The sequence below is a fragment of the Lissotriton helveticus genome, chromosome 7 (assembly GCF_964261635.1).
Source record: "Lissotriton helveticus chromosome 7, aLisHel1.1, whole genome shotgun sequence".
Lineage (NCBI taxonomy): Eukaryota > Metazoa > Chordata > Amphibia > Caudata > Salamandridae > Lissotriton > Lissotriton helveticus.
Genome location: NC_136068.1, coordinates 351,973,213 through 351,986,549, shown reverse-complemented (window position 1 = coordinate 351,986,549; position 13,337 = coordinate 351,973,213).

Below are 13,337 nucleotides of genomic sequence, written 5' to 3'. Positions count from 1 at the left end.
GGGCAGTTAGCCCTTTTTGAAGGCCGACTTTGGTATGATCCAATATGACCAGATCGTCGGCGTACTGCATCAATATCGTCGGCGTACTGCATCAATTCCACACCATGAAAGGCTACCCAATATGCAAATTAACATTTTTTGTTGTTGTTTTTAATTCTCAAGTAGAAGAGTCCCTAAAAGGGGAGTTACTGCAGATCTTTGCTGTAACAGAACTCTGACCGTTACAGAGGGGGGATTGGTTGGAGGGGAATTCAGAAATGCCAGCAAAAATCACAGGTTTGTGGACGTTCAGATTCGTACAAGGTAAACCACGCCCCGCGCTTTAAATGGAAAAATAGAAGTGCAGGCATTCATTATTCAGAGAAGCTGTTTGCTCCTGAGAAGTGCTGGTACTCTCCCATTAAATGTACTGCAGCAGTCCAGAGAAGTGCAGGTCCTCCCCTTTCAAATGAAAGAAGTGCGGGTACTCAGTACCGGAGGGTACCTGCCCAATTAAAACACTGACCACGCCTTTTGTAACACCCACTGTGCACCATTTGCACAGGAGTTACCACAGCGAATTCTATGCCTTTTTGTCAGAGAATTTTGGAATACTAGATGGATTTACAGCTGCGAGGTCACCGTTGTGAATGCCTCGCAGCCATAAATCATTGGGCTCGTAAACCCGATTTATGAGTGCCAATTTGTGAATCAGGCCCTTTATTTCCATCATCCTTAAATGAGTCTATCTTACTGCTTGTCGGTGAAAGACTAGCTTATTTCACAACATTGTGAAAAAAATCTTAAAGTCATTTTCTTTTTGTACAAAGGTTTCGGTGCATTCCTGCCTGGTAGATGTATCTGTAGGAACAACACATCCAGGCAGTCAGGCGTTAGCAGTTTTCCCACACCGCTCCAACCTATCCTCCAACCCAGTGATGGAGAAATTGCCCAACCCTGGAAGTTGAAGACAGAGTCGTTGGTCTCTTGTATTGACTTGAAACTTGACTATACTTATTATCTTTGACTTTCTTTATATGGCCAAATCCACGGCAGCAATCTCAAAGACATAGCCTGAAGGTTGCCATCAAGCTACTTCCTTCGTATACCATCTCATTTTTGTAAAGACTCTTAAGATAGGCCATTAAAGCCCTGCCCCCTTTAAGAGGCATGTCTCTTCTTCCTTGGTTGCAGCGTCAGAGTGGGTAGCTGGTACAAGAGTGCATTGAGCATGCCATGTCTGAAGGGGAAGCACTCTGCCAAGGTCACAGGCCCTGGTAGCTTCTTGTGTTGTCCCTACTGGTTTGCTGCATGAAGGCCGCTGAAGAAAGCAGAGGAACACTGGAACTCCGTCTCTGATGAGCTCCTCACTGGCTGGCGACTTGGTGTTGGCCACACAGATGTGCTACCTTTGAATGATCGTCTGAATCAATCTTACTCCTTCCTCACCTCATTGTAACCACACCTCTCCTCAGACTTACCTTAGAACCCCTTCTAAAACCCATCTACATGTCATCATTCTCAATCAAAAATCATCTTAACTTCACTACGGCCTCACAACACCTCACCACAACTTCACTTCAAACTGAATCTTACCTCGGACTCAGCCTCACACCACATCACTTCATCTACAATCTAATTTTAACACCACCTCAATATAATAATAACCACATTTCAACCTCTCCCGAGCCACACACCCTCATTCCAACCTTTTTCTTACCTTAGTAAAAATGTGAACTTGCATCAACCACACCTCATCAAATACCTGACTCACCTCTGATCTCTACTATCCCGGTTCCTTCTTCTCCCCACCAATCCCATACTCAATTTAGCTTTCTCCCTCTTTACCTCATCTCCTCATGTGTGCAGTGCTCAATTTGGAAAAAATAAGTTCAGGAGCCCAAATTACCTCATTTCACCTCTTGCCTCCTTCATCCGCCAATATTCTCTTCCTATATTTTAAATCCATATATAGGATATATAATATGATTCTGCTATGTTTAGTGCCATTATGTATTCATGGATGTTTTCATATGGTTTAATAATGAGATTTGAAGGTGATTCTGTTCGGTGATATTTAAATTTCTTTCTCTGGATCAGAAGAGGAAACAAGCCTAATGTAATTGTTGTGTGACCCTAAGAGAGGATGAGGAGTGTTGGATTTGTTTGTGTTGCAAAGAAAGAGGATGACGGGAGAATGACAGAAGCCTTGGTGGATTATTTTGTGGCCCTTTTGTTATTGATATCACGGTTGTAGTTTTTTACTGAAAATGAATGTAATGTGTTACTTGGTTTTGTTTGTGTAATGTTTGTTTTGCAGTAAATGAGAAACACGTGATCTAAGTATGGAAAGTAGAATTGCACCTTCCCTTATCCACAGCTAGGAAGCTTTACATTATTTAAATCTCTTTCCAACACTCTAGAACCTCAGAACCTCCAATCAAGTGTTGTCTTTGTTTTAAAAAGCAATCCCAAAATGATTTTCAGTCATTCTGCTTTATTCGCCTTCTGTTTTTGCCGAAACATAAATTGGACTTTTTTATAACCTATCTCTAATTTCCGTTTTAAGCAAACTGGAACATTCGCATCTATTAGGGGATCCCAAAAGACAAAATTGGCCCGGCAAGTTATGCACGTAAATAACTCTGTGTCTGCTTTGGCGTAGCATGACGCAGGTGGCGGAAGTGGAGAGCAGGCACCACAGTGCCAAGCTTGTGTGCCAGGCATGCTGCGGGGAGAGCCATAAATCAGTCATGTGCTGCGTTACTCAGCAGTCAGGGATTCGCTGCACATAGTGTGCCCAGAGCCTGGCATGACGTGACTGGTAATTTATGTAATACACTGGGCAGGTGCCCGCGAGGACACACTTGTTTCGACCTGCCTGTTCCCTTCACGTGCAGTTACGGGACCGGAAGCCTCACGCGCCAGTCTGTGTTTAGGATAACGTGGACGCATTCTTATGTAGGTATTGTAGGTACCATACAGTATACGTGATACTACATGTACGAAAATATGAGATATAATTTATAATAGAAGCGTGGAATCCACAAATGTCCCTCTCCTGAAAACCTGAGAAATGCCTAGAAGAAATTTGCAGAGACACGAAGACAACATGTCGTGTGACACCGATAGCCAGCCTAGACTTGCTGGGGTGCTTGATTCCGTATTAGGGTGACCAGACGTTCAAAAGCAAAATTCGGGACAGGCGATACATAAGAGTAGGACTAAAGGGTGACAATGAAAATTGGATGGGCATATGATAAAGCATGTGTGCATGCACAAAGAGTGTGGTGGCAATGCCAGTGACACTTCAAACACTCTAAAAATGGATCTGAAGGTTGCAGTTCAGAAAAATGTTTCCATACTTAAGCTCTGCCAGTTTTACAGATGCACCAGAGCAGATATATTGAAGCTAACTTTACCTATGAAGAAGCTTGACACCGGTAAACATCATTTACCACAAATACTTTTCCCCCAGGAAATTACAACGCAGTTGTTACAACGACCGCATTGTAACCACGCATACCATTACTCCGCAAGTCGGAACAACGACTTGCGGAGAGGGCAGAAGGTGCACATACTGGAGTTGGATTACTAAATTATATTATTCCAACATCCAGCCCCCCACCCGCAAGTCATTGTTACGACTTGCAGGGTAATGGTATGCGTGGTTACAACAGGTTCGTTATAACGACCGCGTTGTAATTCCCTGCGGGGAAAAAGAATGCGTTAAAAAGAGGTATATTCTTGACACCAGGGTTGGACTGGGAAATCAAAGCAGTCCTGGCAAATTTTGCCAGACTACTCCCCATGCGGTGCATACCAAGTGAAGGGAGCGAGGCCGGCCACTACAAAGTGGGGTTTTCGGTGGGTTCACCCCCCAAGAAAATTTGGGAAAAACATTTGTCATTATATATTCAATTGTATTAACTTTTAAAGCACTGTAAATGATGACCTTACTGTGCACCAGGATACAACTATCTATCTTCAATGATTCCCTCACTATCACCCTCCATTAGTGCCGCTCATATCTTCATAGCCCCTCTCACACATGTATTTTATTTGTTGTGTAGCACCTCTCATACAGTGTAGGGTTTTGGAGCACTTTACAACACACACACATACAGAGACAATGAATCATACAGTGTGTAAATCAGTGTATAGAAAATGTTACATAAGGCAAAGGGGACCACTAGGTACAGGATTACATGCCATCTATACTGGTAGGCACTATTTAAGAGCGCTTGGTCTGAAGAAGCACAAACTCAGGATTCAGAACATAACACAGTGTTTAGGGTTGACTTTAATAAAAAGAATGTATTTCTACCTGTCAGCGGGTCGAGAGCTGTCCTGTAGGCAGCCCCGTAACGGACTTTCCCTCTCCTCAACAGGACTGGGCTGGCACCTTTAACAACTGCTTGAGCTACGATGAGGCCAGCTCCGCCCCTGTGACATAGCGTCACGTGCACCTATCCGGACCGGCCTCGTCAGAAAGAAAGGCGGACACGGAAGACGCCGGTCTGTTCGTGTCCAGGGACTGCATGGCGACGGACGAAGGAAGGAGCCCAGCGGAAAAGGACCCGGAGGACGAGACAGGAGAAACCTGTATCCACGGCAAGTTCCCAGGAGCTGAAGCGGTCTCGCAGAGTAAAGGTCCGGAGGTCAGGAGGAGCCACAGCGACACGGAGGAAGAGGACGCAGTCCCAGGGCGAGGAGAACCGGAGCGAAAGGACGACCAGGAAAACCCAGGAGGCCACCGGTATCGCCCATCGCCCAGCCACGCGCAGGAGGACGCGTGGCTAAGCCAGGTGCGTGAACGTTTGCGTGCCTTGCTGTGGTTAAGGCGGGGAGGGACTGGGTAGGAGGGAGGCGAGGACTCGGTTGTAGCCTTCTCTACTACACTGCACTTTCGGGCAGATGTTACCTTGGTGGTGGTAGCTGTGAGACTCATGAACGTACTCCCTCACAACCCCTTCCCATATCAGTTGCTTCCAAGTGCTGTGCACTAACAGCCACGTTTGTTTCTTTTGTTTTATGGCAAGTGAGCTGGAAGAAGTACCCAAGACGGTCGAGGAGGAGGTGCATTGAGAAGCACGAAGCTCCATGGAATATCCAATGTATTTCTTTTTGTTCAACGAATTACCAGCTCTGTTGTGAATAAATGACCTTGACTCTAACATTTAGTCTTGGCTCCGTCCCTCCTTGAATCCAAAGGTTACAAGTGGCGAGCCAGATAGGAGTTATCCGTCTGAACAGATGGAGGCATACTCACCCAGATGTCCGAGGGACAGGCCAAGCTTGAATGGGCCATTGGACAATCAACCGAGCAGGCAGACAATGATAGGGCCGCGTTCGCCGCCGCCATACAAAAGCAAGCGGACCACATCAGTAAGCTCACCGAAGGGCAAACCCAGCTCCTAACTGTTTTGGGACAACAAAGAGCGGCCGCGCCCCCAGGAGCAGTGGTACCCCTACAAAAATATGTGGCAGGAGACGACCCTGTCTCGTTTTTTTTTTTACTTTAAAAGAGCAGCCCGTGCTAGCGCCTGGCCAGGGGAAAGGTGGCCGTTTTATTTGGCGCCCCTTTTAACTGGTGAAGCCCAGGCGGCTTATCAACTCGCAAATAAGGACGGCACCGCTGCTTATGGACACGTGAAACAAATAGTCTTAGACAGACTAGGGGTCGACGACGAAGGCCATAGAATAAGGTTTAGACAAGAGAGAGGACAAGCAAACGACTCACCTAAGACGCTCTTTTACAAATTAAAGGAAGCCGCTGACCGTTGGTTGAAACCTCAAAACGGCAACTTAGACGATGTAATGAATAAAATATATTTAGAGCAGTTACTTGACGCATTGCCCTATGGGACACAGAGATGGCTCAGGCAACACGCAGGTTTGACACTTGAACATGCCATCGAGATGGCCAACTCATATGCCCGAGCCCAAACCCGTCCAGCACTCAGAGAAATAGAAAAACCTAATACTAATAAAGCCCTCGCAAGAGTCGACAAGAAACCCGCCAAGGGCTCTACTGATCCTCCGCCCTTAAAACCCAGACCGTTAAGACCTGAACCCCCAGTCTTAACCGGACCTCAGTGCTACGAATGCGGTGAATGGGGTCATATCGCAAGACATTGCCGAAAAAGGAAAGAGAAAGAAGAAGAACCGATGGAGGTGGGATATGTTCCGCGCGCCATCCTCTATGCCCAGGAAACAGGACCGGCCTATTACGTAAGTGTCCTCCTTGATGACCGTCCTATTCGGGCATTGTTAGATTCAGGTTGTCGCCGCTCTGTAGTGAAAAACAGTTCCCTGACTGGGTCCTCTGTCTTCCTGAATCACACTGTTAGAATAAAGTGTGTGCATGGTGATATACGCACATATCCCCTAGCTAGGGTAAACCTCGTCACAGAAAAAGGGACTCAGGTTCAGTGTGAGGTAGGAGTGCTCCCGGACTTACCCGAACACCTTATAATAGGAACTGACAATAAATGCTTCCCTACTTTGATGGCAGAAGCATTGTACAAATGTAAACCAACCGAGGCTGTCCCCGGGTTACTAACCACAGAACCCTGGGCTAACGACTCCAACTTCCGGGCTGCCCAGTTGAATGACGCCTCTTTGGCTCCGGCCTGGCAGAATGCTCAGGACGCTCAGGGGCAGGGGCAACGTACATATCCCTGTTTTCTCAAAAAGGAAGGGCTCTTGTATAGGGTAGGCAGTGACAAAGCTACTCCTCAGTTGCTTGTACCAGCGGAATTCCGTGAGCAAGTAATGTTCTATGCCCATGCCCACTTATTGGCTGGTCACTCCGGAGCTGAAAAGACGACTGACTCCATCGTGCAGCACTTCTATTGGCCTGGAGTGTACGCCCAAGTAAAGAAATACTGTCAGGAGTGTCAAATATGTCAGAAGCGCAATCCTTACCTCCCGCCCAAGGTACCCCTTGTCCCTCTTCCTATCATTGGAAAACCTTTTGAAAGGATAGGCGTAGACATCATAGGACCCTTGCCTAAGTCTCATAGGGATACCAATACGTGATGGTTGTGGTGGACTATGCCACCCGCTATCCAGAGGCGTTTCCCTTAAGGGCCGCCACCACCAACGCTATTTCCCAGAAACTGCTAGAACTTTTTTCCAGAATGGGATTCCCCAAGGATCTTATCACTGATCAGGGAACACCATTCGTCTCCCGGCTCATGAAACAGGTCTGCGCCCTTTTGAAGTTAAAACACCTGCGCACGTTGGTTTACCACCCGCAAACCGACGGGTTGGTTGAACGCTATAACGGCCTGATTAAGACCACGTTAAAAAAACTCTTGTCGGGAGATGGGAAACAGTGGGATCAGTTACTTCCACTGGCCCTCTTTGTGTTACGAAGTCAGTACCAGAGTATCTTGGGTGCCTCCCCTTTCGAATTGTTGTTTGGGAGAAAGCCCCGCACCCTGCTAGAGATAACAAAAGACAGTTGGGAAAGGGAAGGAGCACAGGACGCACAAGAGCTAATGGACTATGCTCAACAGTTGAAAAAACAGGCTACATAAACTAAGGACATTGTCCTATGATACTCTGGAAAAGGCACAGGCAAAACAGAAATTCTTTTATGATAAAGGAAAGAAATGGAGAGAATTGGACATCGGCGATTGGGCTCTTGTTCTCCTTCCCACTTCCACCCACAAACTCCGCAAAGAGTGGCAAGGACCCTTTCCGATAGTGAGAATGATTGGGCGAACCACTTATGCACTGCAGATCACGCCTTCCCGGACTCAAATTTACCACATCAATATCCTGAAGAAATGGTTAGGTCCCCCTCCCAGAACCCCAGTATCAGTATCCCTAACAGTGGCCACTCCTCATACCATAGACCAAGCAGTGATAAATCCTGATCTGTCGGAGACCCAAAAGAAGGAGGTCATGGACGGGCTGTATAAACATCCGTCCATATTCTCGGATCAACCAGGCAGAACGACGTTGGCCGTACACCACATACATACCCCGACCGGAGTCACTGTCAAACAAAAACCCTATCGAGTACCAGAGGCACAAAGGCTATTGTTACAAACCAAAGTAAATAACATGCTCAAAGCAGGTATAATAGTGCCCTCAAAAAGCAATTGGTCATCCCCAGTGGTACTAGTGCCTAAACCTGACGGAAGCGCTCGCTTTTGCATTGACTTCCGCGGTGTTAACAGGGTATCAAAACAGGACGGGTACCCGCTGCCAAGGGTCAACGAACTGATTGAACGCCTTGGTTAGGCCCAGTATATAACAACTATTGACCTCACCAAGGGTTATTGGCAGGTGCCTTTGTCCCCTCAAGACCAGGAAAAAAACGCTTTCACAACACCAGACGGGTTGTTCCACTTCACCGTGTTACCCTTTGGGTTACACGGAGCTCCATCGACGTTTCAACGCCTCATGGACACTGTTCTCGCTCCATTTACCCAGTTTGCAGCTGCGTATTTGGATGACATAGTCATACACAGCCCCGACTGGGAGACCCATTTACGACATATCGAACAGATCCTAGGCGCACTGGAACGTGCAGGATTACACATCAACTCGAAAAAGTCAAGAATAGCTTTTACCCGAGTCAAGTATCTAGGGTACATCCTGGGTAGTGGTCAGCTGTACCCACAAGAAGAAAAAGTGAGAGCAATACAATCCCAAGCCTTCCCAACAAACCGAAGAGACCTAAGGGCGTTTCTTGGCCTGGTCGGCTATTATCGCCGCTTCATTCCACACTTTGCCTCCGTGTCAGCCCCACTAACGGATATGTTAAAGAAAACGCCCCTTCCGTACAGTTCAAAAACCCCTCTCCTCAAGCCAGAGCTGCTTTTCAGGATCTGAAAGATGTTCTCTCCTCAGCTCCCGTCTTGGCAACCCCAGACTTCACCAAACCTTTTTGTTTACAAACGGATGCCTCAGGGGTTGGCTTAGGCGCAGTTCTGTCTCAGCCTGACAGAGAGGGTAGGGAAAGACCTATCTTATACTTAAGCCAAAAATTGTTCTCCAGAGAGACTGCTTACCCAACAATAGAAAAGGAATGCCTGGCTGTGAAGTGGAGTATCGAGAAACTCCGTTATAACTTGGAGGGCCGACATTTTACGTTGATCACTGATCATGCCCCCTTGACTTGGCTCTATCGGAACAAAGGCCGGAACGATCGCATCCTGCGATGGTTCCTTTCTCTGCAACCATACGATTTCGAAGTGTGCCATAGAAAGTGGTCGAAGCACACGAATGCAGACTACTTCTCACGCTACCCTCTTTCCCCCGAACGGGAAAAGCCAAGGGGGGAGGTTTGTCAGCGGGTCGAGAGCTGTCCTGTAGGCAGCCCCGTAACGGACTTTCTCTCTCCTCAACAGGACTGGGCTGGCCCCTTTAACAACTGCTTGAGCTACGATGAGGCCAGGTCCGCCCCTGTGGCACAGCGTCACGTGCACCTATCCGGACCGGCCTCGTCAGAAAGAAAGGCGGACACGGAAGATGCCGGTCTGTTCGTGTCCAGGGACTGCACGGCGACGGACGAAGGAAGGAGCCCAGCGGAAAAGGACCCGGAGGACGAGACAGGAGAAACCGGTATCCACGGCAAGTTCCCAGGAGCTGAAGCGGTCTCGCCGAGTAAATGTCCGGAGGTCGGGAGGAGCCACAGCGACACGGAGGAAGAGGACGCAGTCCCAGGGCGAGGAGAACCGGAGCGAAAGGACGACCAGGAAAAGCCAGGAGGCCACCGGTATCGCCCATCGCCCAGCCATGCGCAGGAGGACGCGTGGCTAAGCCAGGTGCGTGAACGTTTGCGTGCCTTGCTGTGGTTGAAGCGGGGAGGGACTGGGTAGGAGGGAGGCGAGGACTCGGTTGTAGCCTTCTCTACTACACTGCACTTTCGGGCAGATGTTACCTTGGTGGTGGTAGCTGTGAGACACACGAACGTACTCCCTCACAACCTCTTCCCATATCAGTTGCTTCCAAGTGCTGTGCACTAACAGCCACGTTTGTTTCTTTTGTTTTATGGCGAGTGAGCTGGAAGAAGTACCCAAGACGGTCGAGGAGGAGGTGCATTGAGAAGCACGAAGCTCCCTGGAATATCCAATGTAGTTCTTTTTGTTCAACAAATTACCAGCTCTGTTGTGAATAAACGACCTTGACCCTAACATTTAGTCTTGGCTCCGTCCCTCCTTGTACCCAAAGGTTACACTACCCAAACAAACCTTTTTTTGCAACATCAGGGTAATGAAAGACTGGAAAAAAACATAACTTTCTAACATTTATCATGTAGCTTGCATGCAGCTCTTTGATGGCAGTTCATAGCTCACTGTGCAGGATTACAATTGTAATTTATGAACAGCACAGTAGCAAAAGAATCTCTGTGACAAATGCAGTAACCCACTGAGCTATGCCCATAAAATATTGTTCTTTGATATGCATGGTATATGTTCTTTGCAGCAGGCATGTTAAACCTCTGTGCTACCTTAGAGAAGTCAAAACTGCCAATAACAAAACTCCAATCTCTCTCCAGCCAGTACTTTAATCACCAGAGTTATCTTGACACCTTTATTGTTGACTGAAAACTGCTGAATATGCAAGGAACTTTGCAGTGCTTTTAAAACTGCTGCACTGCTACAAAACCGGCCAACACCAACAGAACCAGCCCCCCACCCTTCCAACCTCCTGGGAAATGCCTGATGCCCATCAGCCCCGGGGATCCTATCCTTACAGGTTTGGGAAAAATCACCTATGTGCTACCCATTCAGGGCCCTGCCCCATAACAGGGGTCTTTCTTTTACCGCACTTCATGGCAAAATTAAAATATAAAGGTTTTGGCCACTGCGTCTGGAGTCCTATGGTGGATGCAACCACTTCCTAGTTAATGTAGTGACAGCCAATCAGATCTCAGCAGGGAATCTCTCGGGTCAGCAGAGCCTCTGCTGCGTAAAATATATACGTTTTTGAGCATTAATTGCTCAAAAACTACTAAATGGATTTACACAAAATCCCACAAAACACTCTTTCTGGACCAAGATTTTGCCTTCTGCCAAATTTGGTGTAAATCCGTTCAGTGAAAAACTTGAAAGGGGTTTTTAGAATATCAGATCTCTCGGGCGCACTGCCTCAGTTAATACGTTACAGAGTGTGGAGTGACAGGTTAGTGTGTAGTGCGTGAAGAGCAGGCGGAAAAACACCCTTAACCGTCTAAAAAAGTCAAAGGACTAAACAGGTATATACAGTTTTGCTCTCGCAACTACAATACGGTATCACATAAACAGTACAATGACTGGTGAGTATTCAAGGAAACAGAAGCAGATTCCCGTGAGACGACGCCCGGGAACCACAGGAGGAGGGATACCGTAATACGGCGCACCGCCACTTAAGAAACGCACCCGTTTCTAGCGAGCCTTTTATCAGATGGATCCCCTCCCGGTTACCGCCTGACACACACCAGTAGTCAGAGTATCTAAATTCGAAGATATCTCGCAATCAAGAAGGCAGATTACTAAGACATAAGTGCCTTTTACGTGATCATTTTTATGGAACATATCGTTTCTAATTAGTCACATATGGATTAACCAGTGTCTCTCTCTTATATAACCATACAGCACATGAATATAAGTCCAGACCCAATGTCAATTATTACGATTGAATCGAGCCCTAAGCCCTGAAGAGTCGTGTTGACTCAACTGTACACGACGAAACACGTGTCGGCTTTGTATGACATTCCTCAAGTCTGGAGAGAATAAACCATCTTCTTGCTGTGACTAAGAACACACTAAAGAATCTGCTTCTGTTTCCTTGAATACTCACCAGTCATTGTACTGTTTATGTGATACCGTATTGTAGTTGCGAGAGCAAAACTGTATAAATCCGTTCAGTGGTTTGGTTGGGCTGTAGCTGTATCTAAGGTAATACGGAAAAATGAACGTGTTTCGGGACCCCCTCCCTTGTTCAGGGCCCCCGCTTGACGGATCCCCGACAGGACTTGCTTCTACCACATCCCAAAAGATGTGGCGGCAGCCGTTTTAGAACTTGGGGACTCAGGTCCCTGTCCTAGAGTAAAATATAAAGAGATATAGGGCCAGGGTAGAGATAGCCTACCACCCTAGGCCTGGTGGGTGGGAGAGTCCCAGAGGGACCCCATGGGAGCTATAAACATAATTTTCTAGTGGCACTACAGATCTACTGATGATCTGCGGATCAGTGGCTCAGATAATATAACCCTGGGGAGGGCCAGGGCCCGAAGCATTTGAATGTTTTTGGTGGGGGAGGTGAGCTTCATATATTTATATGAGTAAGTCATTCATGAAGATGATACTTTGATGGTTCAAATACGAGACTCACAAAGAGTCCTTTAGTGCAATTGTATCTGTCAAAATGTAACTCAATCAGCAATTGCATTACATATTGACCTGAATGCAAATGGGGCTATGTGACAATATATAAACAGCTATCCCAATTCCAAAGATCAGACATGTAACTTACCAGTTTCTACCATCCGCCTGCTCTGGCCCAGAAACGGACATTAGTGAAGATTTTCGGAGCTTGCAGCTGGAGAGTTTATGGATGGGGAAGGGAGTGAGGATTTCTAGTTGTTTCCAAGGGAGTTGTATGCGTCATAAGATCTCGACCGTACAACACTGACAAATATCTGCAGTATGTGCACTTTTAATAATACTGGGTCTAGGAGCACAGATATAATAATTCTGTACAAATGGACTTTGAACTTATGTGTACTCATGGGTTGTATCATATTTCAATAAAGGCGATAAAGACCAATGAAAAAATGCCATTTGTCTGCTATGTGGGGCCAGTCCCGATTTTGGTGCAGTGCTAGGAGAAGTGGTGAATGTTGTAGCAAGTGGTTTATGGGACAACACAGGGCCTTAAAATGAATAAAGAAAGTGTATAAGTATATAATGGTTTAGCAGCATAAATGTCAAGGTCAGATCTGAAACTGCTGTTACCTTGCTGCATTTTTTAACCCGGCTCCTGACAAAGAGGATCGGAAGGGCATTCCAGCATTCTTGCTACCTTTCACGGCCCCCGCTTCGCGGGAGCCGTTCACGGACTCGTGGGGCAGAGCACTGTTACATTGAGGGACTGCGAGGCCCAGCAGGCATAGCGCCACACACCTGCTGCCTCTTCCCTCATCGGACACGCCCCCCATTGGGAGGACTTTAAAACTGTAATAATTTCCAGCAGCGCGGGACGCGCGCGGGACGAAGCACGGGGCTAAGCCCGGGCAAAGGGTGGGCCCTCTTAGGCCCTCCGAGGCCCGTAGGGTCTGGTCTGGGCCAGGACACTTGGTTTTGTTCCAGGTGACTATATTGTATTATGTATAATCACGGGGGTCTTTAGTA